This window comes from Larus michahellis, chromosome 5 (assembly GCF_964199755.1).
Source record: "Larus michahellis chromosome 5, bLarMic1.1, whole genome shotgun sequence".
Classification (NCBI taxonomy): domain Eukaryota; kingdom Metazoa; phylum Chordata; class Aves; order Charadriiformes; family Laridae; genus Larus; species Larus michahellis.
Window position 1 is genome coordinate 64,262,125 of NC_133900.1, and position 25,333 is coordinate 64,287,457.

The following is a 25,333-nucleotide window of genomic DNA, read 5'->3' on the forward strand; positions in this document are numbered from 1 at the left end:
TTTCCAATAGTCACTGCTCCTCCTTTGTCAGTAGTAGTGGACAGTTAATTAAAATCTCAAAGTAAAAAAAAAAAACAAAATTAAAATAGAAAGTCCTTGCTTCTAAATTACCAGATTTTCTAAGTTTCTGCTCCAGACAACTAGCCCATCAAGCCCCCACATCTAATACTTAATCAATCTAATTAAACTCCAGGTGTGTATACATGTGACCATGTATACAGTCAACAATGAATCAACAATGATTCCTAGCAGTGCAGATGTAAGGGCAAAAAAGCCCTTAGCGAAATTCAGGATCCACCTTTATAAGGAGAGTTATATCCCTCCTCCTGTAATGTGCTACCATTTTTCTTCTGAATAAACTCTCCAGAACGTACCATTTGCCACTGAGGACAAGCATTGACCCTCCCATAACACTAAGTCTGTTTTTTTCTTAAGATGTCTTTGCAACAAAGAATCAATCTGCCTAAAAGGACAGACAAAAACCTGTTAGTTTCTCAGCCGTGTTTTATCTGTCACTGCTTTGTGTTCATAGCCCTTTACAGATGAGACAGCAGTACAGAGGCTGAAAATCTTACTTCAAATGGAAACATTCCGTGTGAAATAGAAGTAAGGTTTTTCTCTTTGCTTGGAAGCTGGAATGTCTTTAATGAAGTTACGAAATTCTAAGAAGCTTCATCCTGGTCTATTTTATTTCAAATTAATAAACAAAGTACGTGAAACTAAAGTGTGGTTTTACCTCTTATTCTGTACATGTTAATTTCTACTAAGGTAGCTGCAGTACAGTTGTGTTATAGTATTATGCCATTTCCATTTTGTATTTTCTGCTAGATAAATACTGCAACTGCAAATTAGTTTTGATCGGTACTGCCACCTGCTAATAAGGAAAGCTACTTTTGTATGTAGCAAGCTGTTGTGATGAATACTAGCACTGAGAATGGTATTTCTGCCAATAATGACTCAGGTAACTGATAGGATAAAGAACCACCTTTTTCTTTTCTTTTTTTTCCCCTCTTTTATTCTTGCATACAGAATATCATAACGAGGTGACATCGAATGGATCCTTTGAGGCTATGCTGTTTCAGGCATTAAATACAAATTAGGCAATACTAAGCTTCACTTTTGCAATTGTATTGCTAATATATGGGGAGAGTGAACCAGGCAGTCATTAACAGATGACTGAAGACAGGTAGTTAGAAAGTACAAAAAGTAAAAGAGGAAAAATGAGCTCATAGGAAGGAAAAGGGAAAATACAGCAGCAGTAGGAGTGATTATCTGGCTTCTGGCATTATTTGAGCTTTGCAAACTTTTGTTTAAATAGCATAAATAGAATATAAAAGTTAATTATTTCTCATTCAGTATAACAATTGAAGTATACCCACTCAATAAAGGCAATAAACAATGTTATAGGAATGAACCAAGAGCAATGCACAGTTGAGGAAGACAGCATCAAAGGTGAGAACATTCACAGAGAGAAAATGTTTATAGCACTCATGAATGTAAAGAATGGCACCAAGTCATGTCTGGGGTCAAAGTTATTCATATTGGAATAACTGATATCAAGGCTCACATTCCAATTACTATTCATAAAAATGAGCAAGTCCAATAGTGCTATAGCCCTGTAGAGTATTTTGAAATAGGTACGTTCTAATAATCTATTCATCCTACTCTTTCAAAGGTTGGGGGTTTTTTTCTGTTTTTCAAATGAATATGAAATATAACTCAAAATATATTAATAAAACATATGAAGAAATATATATATATAAAAATATCTCTTCTGGTGATACACTGTGCTTTCTACTTACAATTTTTGAATCTTTCTAGATTTAAAATATGAAAGTAACAGATTTCTATTGATGCTAAAAGGGGCATCTATCCATAAGATTTTAACATCTTTCTTAAGATTGTAAAAATTAGCACAAATTAGACTGTTATCCTAGATCAAGAACACTAACAGGTACCACGACTCAGTCTCCTGCATTGAAACTCGCTTATGCTATCTACCTTGAAGTAGAACTTATGAGAACGCACTGACAGTAAATCAGATAGGTAGAGCATACCGATGCCTACCCCTTTCCAGTGATATCCTCAATGCTAAATGCCATCAGCTAAAATAAGAAAACTCGCAGTTACTTCAAAAACTAAAAAAAAAATAAATAATAAAATTGCTGTGTGACAGAAGTTCCTCTACTTCTCATGCTAGGAAATATGCCTCTGGCTTTTTAGTTGGTTTCATGATTTTGATTTTTTTGGACATTATGTGACCAAATGACTATGGACTTCAGTACTTGTGACAGTCCCTTGTACGATATTGCTGTGTCTTAATAGTAGAACTGCAAAGGCAAGTTATACCAACTTTGATTAATATGTACTCTACATAATCCTTGTCCCCACTGATTTACTGTTATACTTGATAAATGGAATTACTAAGTATTTTAACGCTACAAGAACCTAAAGATTCACATATTGGTTTTAGAATATAGTTTTTAATATTCATCACTCTACTGGAATAATGACACTAACTCTGGTTCAAGACATCATCTTTAGCCAGGATAGCACTGAAGCAGCACGTCCTCAAGACGTACTGAAGACAGTGAAACTTGAACACATACATAAAGTTAGCAGAAGGAATTACATTTCTGTATTCATTGCTTGCATAAGCAATCTGTGGCACTGATATTACAGAAGGAAGTAGAATTAAAGGGCATTGCTAAATGTTTTGGAAAAGAGTCTCATTCCTCTGAAGTTCAAGAACAGATTTACTTGATTCAGAAAGAAAATCAACTACAAACCTCACCGCCATCAAGATATTAACTTAATACATATTTTCTGCATGTTTTAAAAATTTTATTGAAAGTTTTAAAGAGGAAAAAAAAAGAGGGAGAAAATCCACATCCATTGGCGTGACAGCCAGGACAGGAGCAGAACCTGAGCTGAGCTACATCCATTAGGAGATACTGCTAATGAAAAGAAAGAAGCTGCACACCCTGACAGAAATTCTATTATTTACAAATACTAGTCTATTTAGATGTATTAACAATAATAATTTCACATGAGTATTGAATAAAAGAATAGTTGAAGAATACTCCTACGTTTACAGGTTGTAATGGCTGTGAATGTGGTACAAAATAAAAATGACACAGCCTCCTTGTACACAGGATAATTCCATTATTTTATGATTTTTTTGCTGCTATAGGCATTCCAAGATAAAGGATGGAAAGTATGTAAAGATAAAAAAGGTGAAAAGTATGTTGCTTTTAATTTAAGACATTTAGTTCCAGATTTTTAATCATATTAAACAGATTGTCCAATTAGTGATTAAACCAAGTGGAGAAAAATATGTGAAATAAAAAAGCATTCATAGGCTGCTGTGCAAAAAAAACCAAAAACAAAATCAAAAACCACTTACCACTACCTCTTCTCTTCCGTTACACATCACCCTTATAAAGGAGATCAGTGTTTTGAATCCCAGATGGATGGACTAATACTCAGAAGTCCTAAATCAGACATTTATTCAGATATGTCTTTGTGCCTATTAGAGAGCTGAGAAAACTCCCTTATACTTGCATATAGATAGGTCTACTGTATTTCAGAAATAAATCGAGGGCAAGGTAAAGAACACAGGCAGAACGAAGTAGTTTTCTCTGTATGCTCTCTTTCCCAAAAGGGAGTCCCAGACAGAGATTTCATGGTTTCCTTGACATCTATCTGTCCTCACAGACCTCAGTTCCCCCTTCTTCCCCCTCCCCACAACCACCCCTCACCTGTTGTCACCCCAAATGCCCAGCCATTTGGGAGATGGTACTGTTGTTCTCCTCCTTGAGATTTTTCACTTTTCCCAGATCATTCACTGTCCCACTGGGAATGGGAATTCCTTTTCTTGCTCAACAGGAGCAGTGGGAAACAAGGAGTGTGCAGACATGGGAACTTTCACCCTTCCATCAGTTGCCTTTTTGGTAAGGGACACCGATTTCTTACTGGACCTCCCAGTAGGAAAATAATGCTTAAATTTACCCAAGCTATTTCTGATTGAATTACTTGTTAATATTAATATAGTCTCTGCCTTTTACTCTGATTCAAGTAAAGTTGGATTCAATTTTATACTAATGAAAGGCCCCTGACTTCCGACCAACAGCATTCTTGCAGAGGTCTGGGCACAGCTGCTGATATATACAAAAGCACATTCAAGAGACAATTGTCTAATCAGCTGGAATTGTGAGTCATTAAGATTCAATCTCCAAGCACATTTAGTGTGCATCCTGGCATGTTTTATTAGGGTATTATTTCTTTTCTCTAGTACAGTTATTTAAGCAGAGAATCCAGCATGATCAATGTAGTGGTAAAGATTACTTGCTATAATGGTTTTGGGGCTTTTTTTCCACCCCTTGCGTGCATTCCAGGAAGCATATTGCCAAACTGCCTTAAATTTCATGAGGCATTTAATTGAACAAATGCAGAACAGAAAACCGATCACAGCGTTGTGGAGAAAAATCCTGCCCTGACCACCCACTATACAAATACTGAACTGACTTGGAACTGTGCAGTTTCAAATATTCTTTTCCATTTCTCTAGATTCTTACTATTATAATTACAGTGCACATTCAAACTTTATTAATTCACATACATTAGGAGTGCAGCAACCCTGGCTGTTTAACAGCAGCGTCTCCTTACATACACAATTGCAGGCTTTCCTGCCGCTGCATTATATAGATGAGTTTCATAAATAATAGTACACTTTTAAATAGCTTGCTTTCACTGTCTTATGCAGTAGAAAAGGAGTTTATGAAAGATGAATAAATATATTTTTGAATAATGTATTAGTTCTATACATTCCCATTGCATCTTCTATATCAAAAACAATTATCAATGAATGAAACATCCCTGAGAACTGGTAATACATTTTATCATGAGAAAAATCACAGGGATTAATAAATTATGTTTGAAAACTTTTTGCAGCTCTTTAGCTTCGTTTTGTCATTAAATTCCTTCATTACAAGAAAGTTGACTGGTATCTCACAGTAAGCTGACAGGTACATATTCATAAATCTTCTGTTCCCATCTCAGACAGATCCTGCCTGTGTGGATCATCCTTGTTGTGCTAAGTTTCATGCTGGGTAATAGAGGCAGAGAAACAGGATCACTGTTAGCGGAGCTGTTTTAAAAGCAGGTATGGCATGTTTGACATGCGGTTCTTTAGATCAAAGTTTTCCAACATGGCTTTTTGCTCAAAGGCTGTTCCAGTGTTCTCATCATGAACACCTCATTTAGAGCCTCATGACTCATCTCCTCAATTTCCTCAAAACTGAAGAAGGCGCTAAGATATGTTTAGGATGATAAAAATTTCATCAAATGAGACAAGACAGAAAAGACCAAAAAGTTATTTTAACTTAAAGTGTAAAAAGTGTGAGCAATCCAACTCTGAGTGCATTTGTTTCCTTATGTCATTTTTCTGAATATCTCAAAGAAAATCTTCTAATTGGATGAATTCCTGGCCACAGACATCAATGATAAATTTGCTGTTGTTTCAACTAAATTAATGTTTTCATCTTCTGCAGTTAAAGATTGTGCCCATGAACACATACCTTAAAAAACAAAAAAACCATGTTTTTTTATTGCATGCTTACATGGGCTGTGTGAATTGGCTTTCAACTACTAATGGAAGTTTTGTGTCTAATTCATCTAAATACTATGATTTCTTTATCCAGTTTATATCTCCAGATATGGACAAGCCTGAAATAAGTGATAATCATAGTACCATCTAAATTAATACCTTCCAACATAGTATTGATTTAAATGGCAATGCAGAAGTGCAGCAACTGCCTCTTGAATGATCCTTTAGCTGTTGTAATGTGTATCACTTGCTAATATTCTATTTAAAGAATACAAGTTGTACTATTATTAATTAACTACACTATTTATTAGTCCTATTTTCCTAACTAAACTTTATTTTCACCCTGCAGAATTACTGTGCATGCTCTGGTATGCATCTTAAATTCATATTTTCATGTTAGATAAGAACAGTTTCCTCTTGGTGTATTGCATAATTTATATGCTTTTTAAAAACAGTTATAAACAGAAATTACCTATAACAGATGTGGTGATATCTTAGTAGCAAGAAATACAAGATTTATGAAACACAGACAGAATTAGTAGAGAGGACTGTCAACTTTGAAAAGAAGTGGAAACTATCTTTTTCCCCCCACTGGAACAAGAGAAAAACATGTGCACGTTATCTCTGTACTGGTTCAACAATCAATCCAATTTCGATGTTTTCTGATAGTGCATCTTTGGTTAATATTACATAGGAGTTATGATCAGTGTGCAGTCATTCGAAACAGTAATTTTTATTTAAACAAAAAGATGAACTTTTTTTTTCCCCAAAGAAAATGTTTTTGAAATGCTGTCAAGATTCTCTTGCAATGCAGTAGCTCTCTCAATGTTATATTAGATGAGATGCATTTAATTTCATGCCAGCATTTTGCTGAGGGGTGGCTGGAAAAGAAAACTTGCCATTGGAGAGGGCTGCAGGCAGAGCACCGTAGCTTGTGAATGGTGCTTTGTTGCACAGTTTGATGTGGTGGGAACTGGCCAAAAGTTTCACAGAGGAAAAAGCAATATCCAAAAAAGATTATACAACTTTGATAAGTCAAAAAAAAAAAAAACACCACCCCAAAATGTCATGGTCAGTGATATTGAAAGTTGCAGATAAATCTGAATGGATTAATACATTTGAGTTTTATTACCTACATAAACTAATTTGACTTGAAGAGCATAGTGCATCAGGCTAAAACAAGAGTGGAAATGATTTTAAGAAATTGCAAGTGATGTGCTAGTTGCTGTCACAGCTGACTCGATTACTGTGTGATAAGAAAGACAGCTTTAGTGGTTGCCTCCTGGCAGTAGGGTCTTATAACTGATGTGAAAGAAACATCTAACCTTTAGCATGACAAGGTGGTAATGATGACAACAAATCTCTCTTGATCTTTATGACTTTCCAGGAGACTCACAAATCCATGTCAAAACCCTAGACTGTCTCATCAGTGAACCTCAATGACAAGCCAGGTACCAAAAAAATAAAGTAATCCTCATAACTCCACTTCTGAGATTTACTGTGATAAAAAAAGGCAGTCAGGATCCAATTAGTTCTAAAATACTATCAAAATAATTGGAAAGAGTCAATTCTGAGAACTTTCTGGCAGGAAGAAGCTATACACTATGTAAAAGTTATCTAGACACAGGCAAAAATTAAAGGATTGCTTCCATGACTTAAAATTCAGGTAGCTGCTTTAAGCCACTCTAATAATCCATAAGGTCCTAGGAGTATTTTGTCTTCATAGAGGTTATGGCTGTTGATAAGTATATTGCTGTAAAACTTCAGACAAAGAAACAATGCTTGGCTATACCAAATTCACTTTTCTCTTCAATCATTATGTTATGAAAACATGGAAATAAAAATTACTAAAGTATATCCAGTGATACAGGAGGCTGATTTCATGAGCATATTAGCAATGGGGACTTAATCAAACTTTACGCTGACATTACACATTCCAAAACATTATACAGAAATTGATAATTTTCTTGCAGTTTTTGCCTTATGAAAAATACATAGAACAGAATAGAACTTTTCAGTTGGAAGAGACCTACAACAGTCATGTAGTCCAACTGCCTGACCACTTCAAAGTTAAACCATATTATTATCATTAAGTGCATTGTCCAAATGCTTCTTAAACACTGACAGGCTTGATCACCTCTCTCACAAGCCTGTTCCAGTGTTTGACCACCCTCTCAATAAAGAAGTGCTTCCTAAGGTCCAGTCTAAACTTCCCCTGATGCAGCTTTGAACCATTCCCATGTGTCCTGTCACTGGATATCAGGGAGAAGAGATCAGCACCTCCCTCTCCACTTCCCCTCCTCGGGAAGCTGTAGAGATCAATGAGGTGGCCCCTCAGCCTCCTTTTCTCCAAACTAGACAAGGCTAAAATCCTCGGCTGCTCTGCCTAGGACATGCCTTCCAGCCCTTTCACCAGCTTTGTTGCCCTCCTCTGGACACATTTGAGTACCTGAACATCCTTCTTAAATTGTGGGGGCCAGACCTGCACGCAGCACTCAAGGTGAGGCTGCACCAATGCTGAATACAGCGGAACAATCACCTATTTTGACCGGCTGGTCATTCTGTGTTTGATGGACCCCAAGATGTGGTTTGCCCTCTTGGCTGCCAGGGCTCACTGCTGACTCCTGTGGAGCCTGCTGTCGACCAGCACCCCCAGATCCCTTTCAGCAGGGCTGATCTCCAGCCACTCCTCTCCCAGTTTTTACTTATGCAAGGCATTACTCCCTCACAGGTGCACAATTGGGCACTTAGACTTGTTAAATTTCATGCCATTGATCATTTCCGAATGCTCCCGTCTATCTAGATCCCTCTGCAAGGCATCTTGTCTCTCAAGAGCGTCAACAGCACCTCCCAGTTCGGTATCATCAACAAACTTGCTAATGGTGCACACAACTCCTGCATCCAGGTCATTGATAAATATATTGAGCAGAACTGGCCCACGGACTGAGACCTGAGCAACACTGCTGGTGACCAGTCACCATCCAGGTTGTTCACTACAATTCACTACTTAATTTTCAGGCGTTGAAAATGCATGCCCTTAGGAAAGAATAATTAAAAAAAAGGCAGGCTTTGGTTGCTTAGTGAGGTGAGTGCTTAATTTGTGCTCCAGCATTTCTGGCTATCTTTGAGCAGGTATTTCACTTTTGGCCTTAGTTTGCTGATCTGTGTATTGAAGCTATGCTGCTTTACAGAAAAAGGTAACTTTCTGAGATCTAGTTTGATCAAAATGTGAAAGAAGTTTGAATTAGTGTGATGATTATCTTTCTCCCACTGATCTAACATGATCTCAGAGAATTCACTTTATCCTCTTCAGTCTTTCACATTTATCATTGTAGGGCCTGAGGAAGATACAGTAAAAAAAAAAAAAAGGAAAAAAAAAAAGAAAAAGATGGATTTTGATCAAATCTCAGAAGTACTTTTAGAAATGTTTACACAGCCTACTATAATAAAGCTTTCTTATTAGTACATTAATACCCTTGTGCATTAACAGGCAAAACAAAAACAGCAAAATATCAATATTTTAACTTTTTATTTATTAATAGACTGTCAGAAAAAGAGCGCACCTTGTTTTCCCACACTCAAATGTACACATCCAAAACATTATAGTGAAATTAGTGGAAATGCTGGCAACAAGGTAGTAATGATAACCTTAGCACTAAGTATCTAGTTCTGGTAAACTTCTGCAGGTTTTGTTCTACCAAGTTTGTATAGAATTTTTCAAACACAATGGGTTATAGCTACAACAGCCATGAGTAAAACTCACATTGAAAAAGTTCTGCATGAACTGTTTCACATCAGCTTTTTTAATAAATCTCTGGAACAGTAAAGATGCAGATATCATAGTGAGACAATATTCTGCAGATACAGGTCTTTGGAAAAAGTAAATCAATAGAATTTTCCTTTCACTGGGTATCGCAGTAGTCAAACAGTCTAGCTGAAAATGATGAAAATGCACTATAAACGTTGCTTAGGGTTTTTAAAAAGCATCTATTAACTAATTAATGAACAAAAAAGTTGCTGGTGTAGTTTTAGACTTATTTTGTCTTAATCTTAAAGATTAGGTAAATTTGCTGTTTTTATCACATTTCCCTTGGGAAATGGAAAGCACAATACACTTGTACTGGCATAAATTCATATATTGAAAAAACATGAAAAAAATATGAAAAATGGAGTCTGACCATGCCCACAATAACTGTGGGACCTCTGAAGCATAGGACCACATTCCATCGGTTGTCATAAGAAATTATGACTTGCACATCATGTTAAATAAATATTGGCTTCTCTGTGAAAATCAACTTCAACGTTTTCAATAATCAGATCTTGTGAGGCATTCACAAGATATTTCATAGCCGGTTTGAATGTATATGGTCTGTTTACATTGTGTTTTCAGATTATGGATTAAGTTAAGGACCAACTTCCAACAGCAGTAAGTAGAAATGAAAGAAGTTACCTTGAAGTCTCAGGGTCATTGTGAGGCAGAGACCAAAGGTGTAAGCACAGGCTCATAAACATTTAGATTACAGAATGAAACCACATAACTTTGTGTGCTTAAAGACTTTTCAAACCTTACATACATCAAGCTAAGAAGGATGACTCGTTAGTGAGCAATCTAATGTGCAGATACGTTACATTAATTGCTCTGAAATCAGTCACTTTATATGTATCATGGATTATGCAGCTACGTGGCACCATTCAGTGCAGAGTATTTAACGGGTCATAAATCTTCTCCTTAGTTCGTCTGTGTCGATTTACAGGTGCAGCATAAGCAGTAAATGCTGCTCACGAAGGGCCAGATAAGGCATTGTCAAGTGACTCACCCGCAGCAATATCACAAGTCACAGGCTGTGCAGAACATCCCGGTTCCTCATCTGTACTCCCTCACCCAGTGTAGCACAACTTGTACCAATACTTTTCATGCAAACCAGGACACATGTACTATCTATACTGCCAAGGAGGCAGGCAGCTAGGAACTGATGAGAGATTTTTTAGTTAATATTTCAAAATAGCTTATTTTTAATTTACCTATTATACCTAATCTGGACTTGGACTCACTCTTAACATATCTTAATAAAAATATTGACTATTACTGTTGCCTTTTTCCTCCAAAAAAAAAAACCAAACCAAACCATGAGGTACTATTTACCAAAACCATTTAAAATGAAATCAAGGAATGCACATATTCTTTCCATCTTACACTGCAGACAAGAACCTTTACTGAAACGAGAAAATGGTTTTGACTAAACTTCACAAAGGGGAAAGTGTTCAATGCAGTTTTGAGGATATAATAACAAATAATCACTGCTGTTACACCACAATGCTTATGAAAGATTTATTCATTTTTGTAATTTTTACCCATTTGTGGGTAAAATGTGTGTAAAAAATTCATTTTTACCCATTTGTGGGTAAAAAGAAAGCATTTACAAAAAAATCCTTAAAAATTGGTGTTACAGATTTTCAGAACTTTGATACGGTTCATTTACAGAACACTGTAAACTACTTATAAAACATAACAGAGAATACCACCTAGAAGTACTTACAGCTAACATGACAGGGATAGTGCCTTAAAAACACGCAAAAAATCCCTACACACAAGTGGGGAAACAAGTGAATGTGTATTGTCATAGATTTTGTATGTCAAAACGACAGCTAAAGAAGTTTATTACAGCCAAAAGAAAAACTGAAGAGAATTAGTGGTGATATAATGCTCCCGTTCTTATAAGAAAAGCCATATCCCCTATATTATATAACACTGAGCAAAAAAAAAATCTCTTGAGAAGCTTAGGAGAATAAACAAATTGCATGCTATAAATACTTTTGAAAGGACTGCTATCTAACTTAATAAAACACATTGCTGATTTGGCATTGAAAAGTCCACTTTGACATTGCTTTACCAGTGTCCTAGAATTTGAAGAGAGGCCTTGAACATCCACCATTTAAAAAAGGTTATAACAGAAATTAATAATGCTATAATCTCACTGACATCAAAGGGCAATTACTGGACAAAAACCTAACAACAGTAACATTTTGCACAGAAATTGGATTATTTTAAATTTCAGATTCCAGATGCTCATTTGCAATATTAATTGCAAATTTATTATCTTTTGAATGAGCTCTTTCAAACTCACCTATAGACTCTAATTCGATGCATTCTTCACACACACTGAATCAAACCTACTACAAGATTCCTGTTTTGACATAGCTTTAATGTAGTAGGAAAAAATAAAACTTCACAAAATCCACTTTCACCCAGATTAGTTTTCAGAATAGTCCTGAATAATTTTGCTTGTTGGGAAGTAGGGAGTTCTCCAGCTATGATGAAAAGTTATGTTTTAGAAGCTCTTTTGAATGTGTTCATTTGGGATTCAAGGGCCCATATCCTCAAGCCTGAAAGATAGCCCCACTTACCCCCGGTGAAGCAGATGACAGTTATTTATACTTTTAATGGTATATGGAAAAATAAATGCTAATTCTCTGTGATTAAGTCAAAATAGAGCATAGCATGTTAGTCTCAGCAGGTGACAAAATTGCTCACAGCTTAAAGCAGGTCTGCTCTGATGTTTAAAAAACAATACTTTGCAAGAAGATTTTCGCCTGCTGACATGACTTTAAATATGCTTTTGAGTATCTCTGCGCTGAGGTTACCCAGATTTCTTTTGCTTCTGTCCTTTCTGGAGCTATTTCTATGTTTACTAGTTCGGTTAATGAGGGGTTACATACCATGAAATCACATCTAATACGCTAATGGGGAGCTGAAACCATACAACCAGCTGTGCCTCTCAGGTAAAAATAGACCAGTAAAGATGCTGAGAAAAAGAAGGGCCCTTGACAATTCACATAAAGTGAAGAGTTTCATTTGAAAAAAACTAGGGAGATTTTTCTTAAAGGTGTCATGCGAGGAAGGAAAAGGTTAGGAAACACTATTGATGCCCAGAAGTAGATACTAGAGTGGGTGCAATTCCTCCTCTGATGCACACCTTGCTGAGAGAAAATTTTACTTTAGTTTTTAATTCAAATCACAAATATCCCTGGAAAAATTTAAAACAGTGATTTAATCACCCAATGAAAACACCAGACATGCCCAAGTGGAAACCTACTGAGACTACGGAGTAGCAGAACTCCTCAGCCAATTTATTTGTTATTTGTAAATTCTACCTGATCTGCATTGCAAGAACTAAGTCACACTCAGCAAAATCAACAGTGGTTGGTGAAACCACCATCAAAGTAATCTACATATACAGTTTCTACACAAGGAGGGAAGAAAAAAAAAGAAAAAAGAACAAATCTGTCATCCAAGATCTTGAAGCTGTCATAGCAAAAATAAGATGAAAGCTACTAGTGGTGCAAAAATACTTAATTTTACTATATGTATCTGATAATTACTTGATAGTTATTAATATTCATATTTGAAAGTTATCTACAAATGCAGTTTCTCAGGAACGTTTGTTCTTTCCCAATAGAATTGAAAATTACTACAATATCTATCTCCAAAGAATAATTAAAGTTTTAACTCTAACTTGTTTTAGAAGTAGTCACTTTTAGTCTAAGAAAGTGCAATTCATACATACTCAATTTTCTTTTTGTTACATGAAGGGATGAGTAACTGTATCTTAGGATACAGCTGGGAAATCACATCTTTTGTGAAGATGACGAGTACAAGAATTGCAAATGTTTCCTCTGATAGTTTAGTTACTAAATAATTTGGCATGACCCAAGAGTAAGTTTCCACTTCTACGAATTATGTTGTCTTAGTAATACAAACGTTTCATTCTGATATACCTGAATTCTTAATCATTGTGTATCTTGAACAATATGGGATTGCTTTCTGCATAGACATGCAAACTCTCATTTTTGTGATCTGCTTATCAATGAAACCAGTTAACAATTTTCTGCACCAGTTTGTAACCATTACATTTATAAGTAAGCAGATGTAAATGGGGAATCAACACCTAACTGTCCATCAAGGGCCTCCATTATACTTATACTTGTAATACAAGTTTTTTACATTAGTAGCATTTATTTCAACATTGGTTTTCTTTCACCAAGATGAAGGGCAAGTGCAGGGATGTCTTGCTGAAAAGCCAAGCCAAACTATCGAATGACCAAAACCTAAAATTCATTTTGTGAAAGTACATTATACTCCTCTGTGTTCAATACTCATTCATAAATAAAATAGCCTTAGTTTGAGTTACCTTAATGGAGTGCATCATGCCTTAATTTCTTCAAGGCAATGGTGGTTTGCGCTACGTATCCAGCTACTGAACCCTTCCGCTGGATTGTGAACTAAAAGAAGTCCTTCAAAACAAAAAAGTAAACAATATAATGACAGGTAGGGCTATGAAATAGAAAGTTCAAGATGGTTCTCTGAAATGATACCAAGAGAAAAAAACCACAATTTATGGCCACCCCATCTGTGAGATGATCAGTTTTCTGCACCTAAACACGGCCAGTAAATTAAAGTGACAATCAAAGCGCACACAAATGATGTATTTTATTAAAAATCGTGTTTTTTCCTGTCACTAAGAATTATGACTAGTGTTCAAAATGTTTTTAAACCTGCAGTGATGCTTTGACCTTAGAAACTGCCCCTGTTAACATGCGTTCCTTGTTGAACCTTATTGGTTCCCTTCACAGGAGCAGCCACAGGAGCCCCATCAGGACTGGGGAGCATCACCCACCCGAGGCCACTCCTGCCAGCCACCAAAGCCTTTTGCTCAGACAGGTGTGACACCAGCATCCCACAGAGCTCTGCACATACAGTACACCGAAGGATTCCCAATTTAACAAAATTAAATAGTCCAAACACGAGAACTATTTAGGATTATATTAATGGCATATAGCCAGGTCCCTGAGTGCACTATTAGGCTTTGATGGCCTTGAATGGCCTTACCTGGGATCTCCTACCCACTGCCTCTGCTCACGGGCCCAGAGGCTGTAGCTCAGCCCAGGCCTGGGTACCTTGCCTGAGCTACGTCATGGTTGTACTCATTTCTAGCCCCGTTTCCTCGGTGAACTTTGAACCTGTGTTAGATGTATCGATGGCTATCTCCCCTCTGTTCCTGACTGGACTTTCTGGAATGACCTCCCAGACCTGACTTGTTATATTACCTTCTCTGATGACATATGGATGGTTAACAGCAACTCTTTGCAACAGCACCCCTGCCCTGATCAGTCCCCGTGGGACCATGCCCTGGTCCGTGAGGGCACTGTTTGTGCTGAAAACAGCATCAGCTCCTGGCTTGTCTCCTTAAGGGAAGTAGCCCCTCCCTTTTGATACATGATGCTTGTTTGATCTTCCTTCTCCTCTCCATACTTCCACAACTGCTTCCCACTCTTTTTTTTTTTTTTTTAAAAAAGAAACACAAACAAAAACAACACACTGCCAAGCCAGTGGGCTCACATCTGCAAAACCAGAGAATGATGATGACTGAAAAACTTAAGAAAAGGCCATTAACAAAAGTAACGCAAATGGTTCCTGCAATCATGAAACAGTTAAGTGAACTTTTTTTTCTGTAAGGAATATGAGATATGGGGATCTGTGCCCTGAAAATATGCAGGAAAAAGGGAGGGTTAAAAGCACACATATAGTTTCTTGCTGTTATGAGACAGAGGTAAGATACAGGAGCACTACATCAAATCTCTTTTTACTGTGATTTTAGGACACAAAAAATTTACACTTGCATGGTCAGGATCATTAACTGCCCTCAGAAGATGCTACTACCCTTCAAACAAAATAAATTCCCCAAGGAAAACCCAAACCACCCCGTGACAAATCCGTCTCATTTATAAATACATAGCTGCTAGATAACACAATCCTTTCCTCTCTTCAGTCCACCGGTATTCTCCATCACCCACAGTCCACTCTTCCTGCTCTCCTAATCAGGTGAAGCTGCTTCTGCCTCTTCCTGCTCTTGCACACAGCTCTTCAACTCACACCCAGTCAAACCAAAGCACGTGAACAGCTGCATACACTTAGGCTGCGGGAATACACATTCACATCCTTTGAAATATGTACTATGTTGCCTAAGAGAAGGAAGGGGGCATTGAATATGGTTTCTGCACAGCCTCTCTCCACAACAGGCTTTTGGCTGTGAAAGATCCCTCAATGCCATGGGTGGTACGAAGACAGTGGGACTGTTAAGAACAACTCTCATCTAGCTGAAGAAACATCTGCTTTCTCCTAGCAGAGAGAGCATATGTAACAGCAAGAGGTAATGGTAATGGTTGAAGGTCGGCTTCTGCTTCAGAATTAATGTCAGTTTCCAGCACTGTTGATCTTAGAAGATCAAAAAGTGGCTATTAGTGAATTAACTGCCAAAATGGTGCAAGCATCAGATGAAACTTCACAAGAGCAGATGTTTTGTTACTTTCCTACAGTCACAGACAAAATCATCTTCTAAACTAATACAAGAGAATTAATTAATGATGCAGTTAATTTTACCCAGTGAAAAGCAGAATCTTCTCTCACATTTACAGCATAAACATAATTAAGTTTAAGCAGAACTTTCAAAATTAATTCTTATGAAACTAGACACTAAGAATGATGTTGGCTGTTGTGAAGAATGGAGATTTACTTGTTCCCGCTTTCTACTACCAAAATGAGTCTAGATTCTATCAGAAGTTTGCACGTTAAGTTGTGCAAATATTAAGAAACAAAACATATTCTCAGAAGCTGCATTTGATCCTTCTGATAAAAATTACAGGATAACTAAGGTTGGAAGTGACCTCAGGAAGTGTTTAGTCCAACCTCCTGCTCAAAGCTGGGCCAGCTATGAGATCAGGCCAGGGTGCTCAGGGATTGACCCACTTGCACTGTGAAAACCTCCAAGGATGGAGACTGCACCTCGCTGCGTAGCCAGTCCCACTGCTTGACTGTCAAAAGTCAGAACCTCTCTTATTTCAATTTGTGTCCATTATCTCTCGTTCTTCTGCCATGGAGCCCTATGAAGAGGCTGTTTTCTCCATGACCTCCTTTTAGGTGCTGGGGTGCTGCTGTTAGGTCCCCTGCAAGCTGTATGTTCTCCAGTCTGAAGAAGCTCAGCTCCTTCAGGCTCTCCTCGGTGGGCACATGCTCCAGCCCCTTACCAGCTTAAGGGCCTCCATTCGTTATCAAAATTTTGTATTAGAGGACCCAAAACTGGATGCAACACTCTAGATGCAGTCTAATGAGGGTAATATTCACTTTCCTCAATCTACTGTCTGTAATCCTTCCTTTTAATACAGCCTGGGATGCTCCTAGCCCAGCCTTGCTTGAGACAGCAACATGCAAGGCAGCACATTCAGCTTGCTGTCTACCAGGACCCCTAGATGCTTTTCATCAGAGCGGCTCCCCAGCATGTATTCCTTCCCAAGTGCAGGATTTGGCATTTGTCCTTGTTGCATTTCACAAGATTCCTGCTGGGCCGTTCCTCCAATCTATCTAGGTCTCTCTAACTAGTGGCTTATCCAGTTTTGGCCTCACCTGCAAACCTGTTGATGACAGCTCACTTCTTTGCACGTTGCAGGTTATTGATAAAGCTGTGAAACAGGACAGGGCTCAGGATAGGTTCTTGTGGTACTCCACTTGTTATCAGCCTCCAGGTAGAGTATGACCCACTATCCAAGCCTAGTCATACAAGCAGGGCTTTTTTATCCACCTCATTGTCCAGCAATCCAAACTGTAATTTCCTTAATATAGTACTTCAAGTGCATGCACACTTTCAGATACCTTTACCCATGGACAGAAAAGAACACAACAATTACAGAGCTGCAGGCTGAATCCTATACCTGGCTGCACTGCTAGATCTTTAAGTGCAGCTTGGAGAGTACAACAGAGATGTACTGCTGCCTGAAGAGCTGCGGGATAAAGGGTCTGTCCAAATAATTCGACAGAATACTTCAGTACAAGGTGGGGCCTTCTAAAGTTTCTGAGACCTGTTACTAATCTGCATTTTTGCAGTCTACGTAAGAGGATAGCTCATAGTCTAAGATGCACTTTTTGTTAAAGAGAACTTCTAATTTTCAAAGAAAACTACAATCACTGTTTTGTTTTTGTTACAGCTGTCTTATTGACATGTTTTACAATGATCTTTAGAGGTGAGCTAGATTACAGGATTACAGCAGAGTAGTGTGACCAAATGTTTGATTATATTTAAAGAACTTGCAGAGGCTCAATATGGACACGCAGAATAATTTTTCTTCCAGAAAGTAGCAAGACGAAGTAATTTGCTGCTGAGCAAATTAAGTATGTGACTGAAAAGCCCAAACATTAAAAAGAGTCCTGATCAAAACAAACTGGAATCAAAAGCACATATTCATGAGACAAAACATTTATATTTGGAAGTGCTACAAAAGGGTGCTAGCTAATTATATTTATTACAAAAACTTAAAGTGAATTACAAAAGCCAAGCTCTTTTTAACACATGTAAAGATGACACTCTGATTGCTGCTCCCCTAAGTCATCAATAATTGATAAAAATTAAATCAATGTTAGAAAATGAGAACTATAGCAAAGTATATATTTTCACTTGTTAAAGGCACATTATCTAAATGTAATTTTGTTTTTCCTAACTTGTTCTGAACAGTGATTGCCATCCAGTGGGGAAAAAAGGAGGAAAGCTCTCCTATTCACTACCTTCAGAGGTTCAGTTGGTACCTCATAGACCCTTGCTTGTCACCTCTCTAGTTTAATAAAAATAAAATTAAAAAATGAGTCTATTTCTTCCACGGTTATTTTCTCAATCTTAGTCCCTTCTCTACACTCAGAAGTACTAAAGTACTCTATGCCTACCAATTTTTAACACCTACAATTTTTAACACTTTTTTTTTTCTTTCTACAAATTTACACATTATTTGTATATAGCCTGCTTAACACTATATTGCTTATCTATTAATTGCAGGATGTGTGAGTGCATATGCACGTTTCCAACCAGTGACGCAGAAGCACTTGTTTTTGCTATTGCTAAGCAAAAAGTAAGAGCACAGTACATGATAATTTACTTTGTATTATGCTTCTCCAAAAACCTGTGCCTTCAGAGAGATACTCAAGTTGACTTTTAGACTGCACAAGGGTTTCTGCTAAGATTGTCCACTGGAAAAAAAACACAACTCCAAACACCTTAGTTGTGTTGTTCTGCTTTTAATTCTTAGTGCAACGCTACCGTTATATGAATTTTAAAAAAAAATGGACACAGATTCTATAGAACTGATGAATTAAATAAATGAAATTAAGTCCTTTATTTATATATGTAGATTCATTGATTTTTACTGTGTTATCCAAGAGAAGATTGTGGCTTAGTCTTTTCCTCATTATCTTTTCTGATGAATACATAGCAAAACAGACACAAGCATGGAGTACAGACTCAAATTCAAAAGTACGATTTGCTTTTTTAAGTGGCTCAGCTGGTCATAGTTTCAGAAACTATAAATAACACCATAAAAGGATCAAATCTATAGATCCCAAAAGACCATTTAGATGTGAGCATTACTCATACAATGGGATACTTCCACTCTATTTAAGTGGCTTTTTTCCCTTAAGTTTGCAAGATATAAGATGCAAGACTGCAATTAAGACTAAAAAAAGAAACAAAAACTATTTTATATTTAAACATTATAACATCTTAATACAATTGATCCAAATTTTGAGCTAAGAATAAAATTGCAAAAGTTACAAGACAAACACACATAAAAAAATGTTGCAATGGATGAAAAGTATTTAAATAGCAGTATCAAATAACTGCATTCTCCCCTTACTTGTCATCTTATATTGCCACTAAAAATAGACATTTTCTTACTCAAAAGATCATCCAAAGGACATAAGAATAGTAATATTTCACAATCACTGTTTCATAACATACTGCAGTACACTTTTATTCAGATCCACAGAATATTACCTGCCGTATCTGTTAATCATTTGTAAAATCCTCTTCCTAGCTCTAATAAAAAAAAAAAAGTTTCCTTAATGCCAAGAAACTTTTACCATTTACAAGTTTAGAAAAAGAGTGTAGCTGATGCTGCAGCTTTATCATTTATCTCAGGTGCTGAATTAACTGTACAGTAAATAAATAGTAAGAAATACATCATTCAGGAAAAGTCGGTCCCAACTGACTCAAACCCACAGTACCCTAAAAAATGAATTCAAGTACAAACTTAGCTTTTCAACATACAAAGAATCTCCAATTTCTTTATCTATTTTGGCTAAAGCTAAGGTTCCACTTAAGCATTTTGTTGGATTAGGAACAGATTATTTAGAAGTCTTCAGAATTAGACTCTAAGCTACTTGGCATTTACACGCCCTTGCATGTGTCTAAAATTGTGTATTCTTTATTCAAATGTAAAGCTGGAAGGAGTTCATGATCAAACATTGTAAAATACACTTTATTTTTTGAGATTAGATCTTGTGTATAAACAGAACAGTAAAAAGAAGCTATGGAAAAAAATCACCCCACAACCAAACCAAAAAAGCACTTCATGTATTGAGTTTGGAATGAAAGAAGGTTGTTTGTGTTGTTTTGTCAAAAGTCTCAGTGAACTGAAAACTAGTTAAAGCACCAAGTGACAAACTACTGACAAATTTCTCTATCCAAATAACACTGCAGGAAATAAGCTGTGGAAAAACAACCGATTTATACAATTGGATCTTATAATGTGGCACAACAAATCACTACTGTCTCCTATAAGATCCAAATTCCTTGAAACAAGGTCCAGATCAAAAAATCATCTCAATGCCTCTGTCACTGCCAAAGTTTTGACTTTCTTGGCCACCACAGTTCACTCTAAGGATAGATTCATAACAATCAAGGTGAAGGATCATTATTTTACAAATGAGTTAACTGTATAACACTTCACTCTTAGATTTCCTTCATTTCTAGAGCTAAAATAAGACTAAAAAGACAGCTAATCATGCTTCCCTTTTTGCTTTATACATGAGAAAATGGAGGCAAAAATGAAGAGATCTTCTCATCTTCAGGAATGCAGACAATGGTCCCAGTGGACAAGCCTACAGACTGAAATCTGTTACTAGCTAGTCTTATATAACATTGAACTCAAGGTTTGTGAATTATAAGACTAGTAACTTTTTTTTGCAAACAAATATGTCCTGAACTTCAGATTAGCTTTTTTAAAAGACAGTCAAAATTAAATCATCACACTGAGAGTGAAGTTTATTAATATTAAAAATTAGGCTGGATCCCACTCTTCAAGCATCATTGCTTTATTATATCAGCGTTCAGAGAAATCAAGTTTATACAGCCATAATAGCAGCCTGGGCGGCATTACACTACAGCATGTGGGCTGCTGGAGCAGCAGTGAAGGTATTGAATAGAATCTAGCTACAGCTTTTTATCCCACAAATATCATCCTCACACTGCGTAAACTCCCTTGCATGGCCTCAAGGAGGCAGCATGTGGCACCATTAGAATGATGGCTGGCAACTTTTCCTGTGGTATGCTTTCTTTTCAGCATTGTTAGATTAACTTTTTTTCCTAAATTAACAACATGACATATACAAAGAAATAATTGAGTTGTTTGAGCCAGGAGGCTTTTTTTTTATTATTCCATTAATTATCACATACCTACACAGGCAGATGATCACTAAAGATCAATTTTATCTAAAATAAACTCATTCAGTATTACTGTATATCCTCTTCACTTTGGAAAACCAGAGAAATGAAGAGAACATGCCTAATGTAGAGGAGTTAAAAAAATCAAATGGAAAATTTCAAAATACTTGGCAAAGCACATCTTCTAAGAGAGAAGTGATGTTCAAAAGGAAATCAAGAGATCATCAGAACAGGAGTCCTGGGTTCTCCATCAGGGAGGATTGCTCAGGGAGCTAAATACGGCTTTTATACTGTTAAATCCCCTAGTGTCAAAAGATTCAAAGCTAGTTACAAAAAGATTGACTTCAACTTTCACAGAAATACAGCACCAAAAGTAAGCATTGTTCATTATCACCACACATTCAACAATTCATTTAATGAACTGATGAAACAACTCCTTAAAACTTTGGGATTTTTTTTCCTCTTTCTACTCCTATTGGAAAATTGTCTCAGAGCTTCCTCAATTTCCAGCATAAGCTGACTCACAGAGAATTTAACCTATTACTCGTGCCAACTTAATCATTTACCTTAGATACAATTTTTTCTGCCTCTTGATCACATCTCACTCCTTCTCTCATTCCTTCTCACTCATTTCTGTTTTGCTGTGCTACATGAGTCAGCGTCTTTCAGCTTCCCCATCTCCCTGGTTGTCCGAGTACATTCATTACACCTCTGCCACTTTGAATTCATCTCTCAACCTTTAACTGATGAGCAGAGTGTCACAATCCAAAATGAGATGTCACAGGCTCTGATCTCTGTTTGCAACTGGCCAGTTGCCCAAGAGCCACAGCCCCAGACCTAATGGGACAGGAGTTACATCCATCAGTCTTATGTATTCAGCAGGAACACCAACCCTTCAAAGCCTTCCTCATCCTTCAACTCAGCCACTTGCTGTAAGACTCACCATTGCAACAGTTCAGCCTCTGAGGGGAGCAGCCACGGGGCTTGCATGGCCCTGGAGTAGAAGAGAAGCTACAGTAAGCGCAGGGCTACAAAGACGATCAAGGGAATGGAGCACCTCTCTTATGAGGAAAGGCTGAGAGATCTGGGTCCGTTTAGCCTGGAGAAGAGAAGACCAAGAGGTGATCTCATCAGTGTTTATAAATATCTAAAGGGCGGGTGTCAAGAGGATGGGGCCAGACTCTTTTCAGTGCTGCCCGGTGATAGGACAAGGGGCAACGGTCACAAGCTGGAACTCAGGAAGTTCCATCTCAACATAAGGAAAAACTTTTCTACTTTGAGGGTGGCAGAGCACTGGAAGAGGCTGCGCAGAGAGGTTGTAGAGTCTCCTTCTCTGGAGATATTCAAAACCTGCCCGGATGCATTCCTGTCCAGCCTGCTCTGGGCGACCCTGCTTTGGCAGGAGTGTTGGACTAGATGATCTCGAAAGGTCCCTTCCAACCCTGACCATTCTGTGATTCTGTAAGGTGTACAAGCCAGTGTCAGGGCTCACGTTGGGTGCCAGGGCTTCCTTGTCTCAGGATGGCAGGGAGAGCAGCAGCCGTGCTCCATGTGCCAGTGCTCACTGCTGCATGGCCATCCACACCACAACTACACTAGCCGAGTCAAATTCACCTCAATTTGAGTGCTAAGTGTAAAACCAAACAAAAATAATAAATACAATGCAGTAATTAAACTGCCTAATGGTGCTTTTCAACTTTCGCAAAATAATCCATTCTTATAGAGATTGTAGTGCTACGTTTTTGAAACTAGGGTGGACTCTATCTCTCTTCTGTCCCTGCTGCTGCAGCTTAAGATATTCCCTTCAGAGGGAGGGACCTGCATTCAAACCCCTCCTGTACTCAAGGCAAAGCAAAGATCTTCTTTAGAGTGCCCACCACACCGACATATGAATTTTTAGGATGCCTCATTGCTGTTAGTCTTCCTTTCTGCACTTAAAAAAAAAAAAAAAATTAAGAATCCAAAGTACAGAATCCCCCTCAAAATTTATTAGGCCACAGAAAAAGAAAGTATGAGCATAAATTCATAGCCACTAAGTTGCTGAAACATCATATGCCATTCCGGATTGGATGTGAAACTGACTTGGGCTGTAAACGATGCTAATTTCAAGAAAAAACACATTTTGGAGACTGTTAAAGAAAATTAAGATGATTTTGAGAAGCCTGACTGTCAGACACATACATAGAGTCTGGCAAATACAGGAGAAAGCTGTATAAAACTAAAATGTTTTTGCCTTTTCAATCCAACATTTCAGTGTTTTTGAGCATGACTGTAATAGGCAGGATACATCTGCTCACTATCATCTGTAGTATTTCCTATGTATGGCAAGAACAGATGGAGTCTCAGTAATCCTCAGCAGATCTTGCTGAACTATGTTTTGGAATGATATCAAAACTGGAAAACACAATATTTCATGGATGAAAAAAAAATTAAATCCCAGTTACTGGCAAAAACAAAAGGACAAGCCACAAAAGAAGCCAGTGTTAAAAGAACTTCTTATTTTTCTGTAACAATTTATCCCACTGAAGTCTAAAATTTTATTGAAAGAAACTTTTTTTTTTATTATGAACACAGATATTTGAATTGGAGGTTTTGTTCCTTGGATGTTTTACATTAGAGCAGTAAAACGGCAGAGCAAGCAACTAACCGCATTTAGAGCGTATTATTATTTTTAAACTGCTGGTTAAGCAAAGCAGAGGATAAGCACCTTTGTTTGGTTATTGTAGGTTTCTACAATAGACAGAAACGTTTCAGTTTCTGTCACTTACTAGTGACATCAGAAAATAATTTTTTTCAAGCAGCTTAGATCTAAGGTACAACACATAGGTATTCCACTGAAGGAGCAGTTCAGGGAATGAAATACAATCCAGTCTATCCTGTCTCCCTTCTTGTTCTTAGCACAAGGAAGATTGCTATGGGACACTGGGGTATGACTGGACACGTTTGGGTTGACTTTTTTTTTTTGGGGGGTGGGGGGGTTGGGGGGTGTTTTGGTTTTGGTTTTTTTGTTTGTTTTGTTTTTTTATATAAAACAAATCACCTACTCCCAGCAGTTTCATCTCTGGCATAAAACAGCAATTTAATGAGCTGCAAAGGAGAAACCATTTCTGCGCTCAAGTCCTCCATACAGGTGCAGCAGGTTGCCAACTTACCATCTGGCTCAATGCAATTTCTATGTTTTCCAGGCAAGAGAAACATACAGCCTCTGTGTGTGGCATTTAGACATAGAGCCTAGCTAAATAAATTAGCATTCTACCAATGCATAATAGCAAACCTTCAAGCAGAACTTAATGACTGTGTGATTACGTGTTCCAAAGAGCCTTGTTACAGTCAATAAAAACCATGTGAAGAATGATGACAGTGTTAGGGGAAGAACACATTTCCACAGAGAGAAACGTATAAATTATGGTCACTAAAATTTCAACATAGCATTTATGGTAATCCTTAAAGATAACCTAGGATATCACTGCCCTATATAGTCACAAGTATTTAAACAAACCCAATTCTTTTCAAGTTTTCTGTTTTGTGAACATACATAGGATAGCACATATTTTTAAAAGTGTAATTAGAAGAACAGTTGTCATTTCTGGCTGTTGTTCTGTAACTGTTCCTGTTGCAGCAGATTAAATAACAGATATAGCTTGCTTATGGAAAATAGCTTACTGAAGTAACAAGGTCCTTACAAAAGAAAAATCTGAGAAGTAGAGTCTTGAAAGGAGATATTACTAGGTAGAGAAACACAAAGAAACCTTTTCTTTAACCAATAGAATAAAGTATATAATTCAAGATTCTGCACTCAGAGGAGTTCATGATGGGGTTTTCCCACCTAGAATATAAACTTGGGTATTACTTCACATGAATACAGCAGTACAGTCCAAGACTGTATTCCTTAGAGATGAAAATTTTGGAAACCCAAAGCCAGCATGATTGTAATAGCTGCCCATCTCTTTTTACTCTTTTACTTAAAGTGCTCGAGAAGCGTATGCTGATAGAATATCATCTGTTTGCCCAAGGTTTTACCCCAGTTCTTTACTTTATTCCTACTCCAAGACTAAAAGATCTAAAGCTTGCAATGTGTCTTACCCTATCAAGCTATCCTAGACAACTCAGAACCCTTTCTCTAAAGTTGAGCAGGATTTGCCATCCATAGTGTCGCGTCCCCTTCAAGAAAACCTCTCCCTTTTGTTTA

General features: G+C 37.3%; 1 protein-coding gene across 10 annotated transcripts in view; it reads right to left on the bottom strand.

The window, feature by feature from the left end:
- Positions 1-25,333, bottom strand: part of KCNIP4 (potassium voltage-gated channel interacting protein 4) — a 452,377-nt gene that overhangs the window by 128,128 nt on the left and 298,916 nt on the right. The window contains exon 2 of one of the 10 annotated variants that reach the window (XM_074587705.1): positions 22,088-22,243. The exons of the other annotated variants lie outside the window; for them this stretch is intronic. The gene's annotated coding sequence lies outside the window, so the exon portion shown is untranslated. The remainder of the gene's footprint in view (positions 1-22,087; positions 22,244-25,333) is intronic. 10 annotated transcript variants of the gene reach the window in all.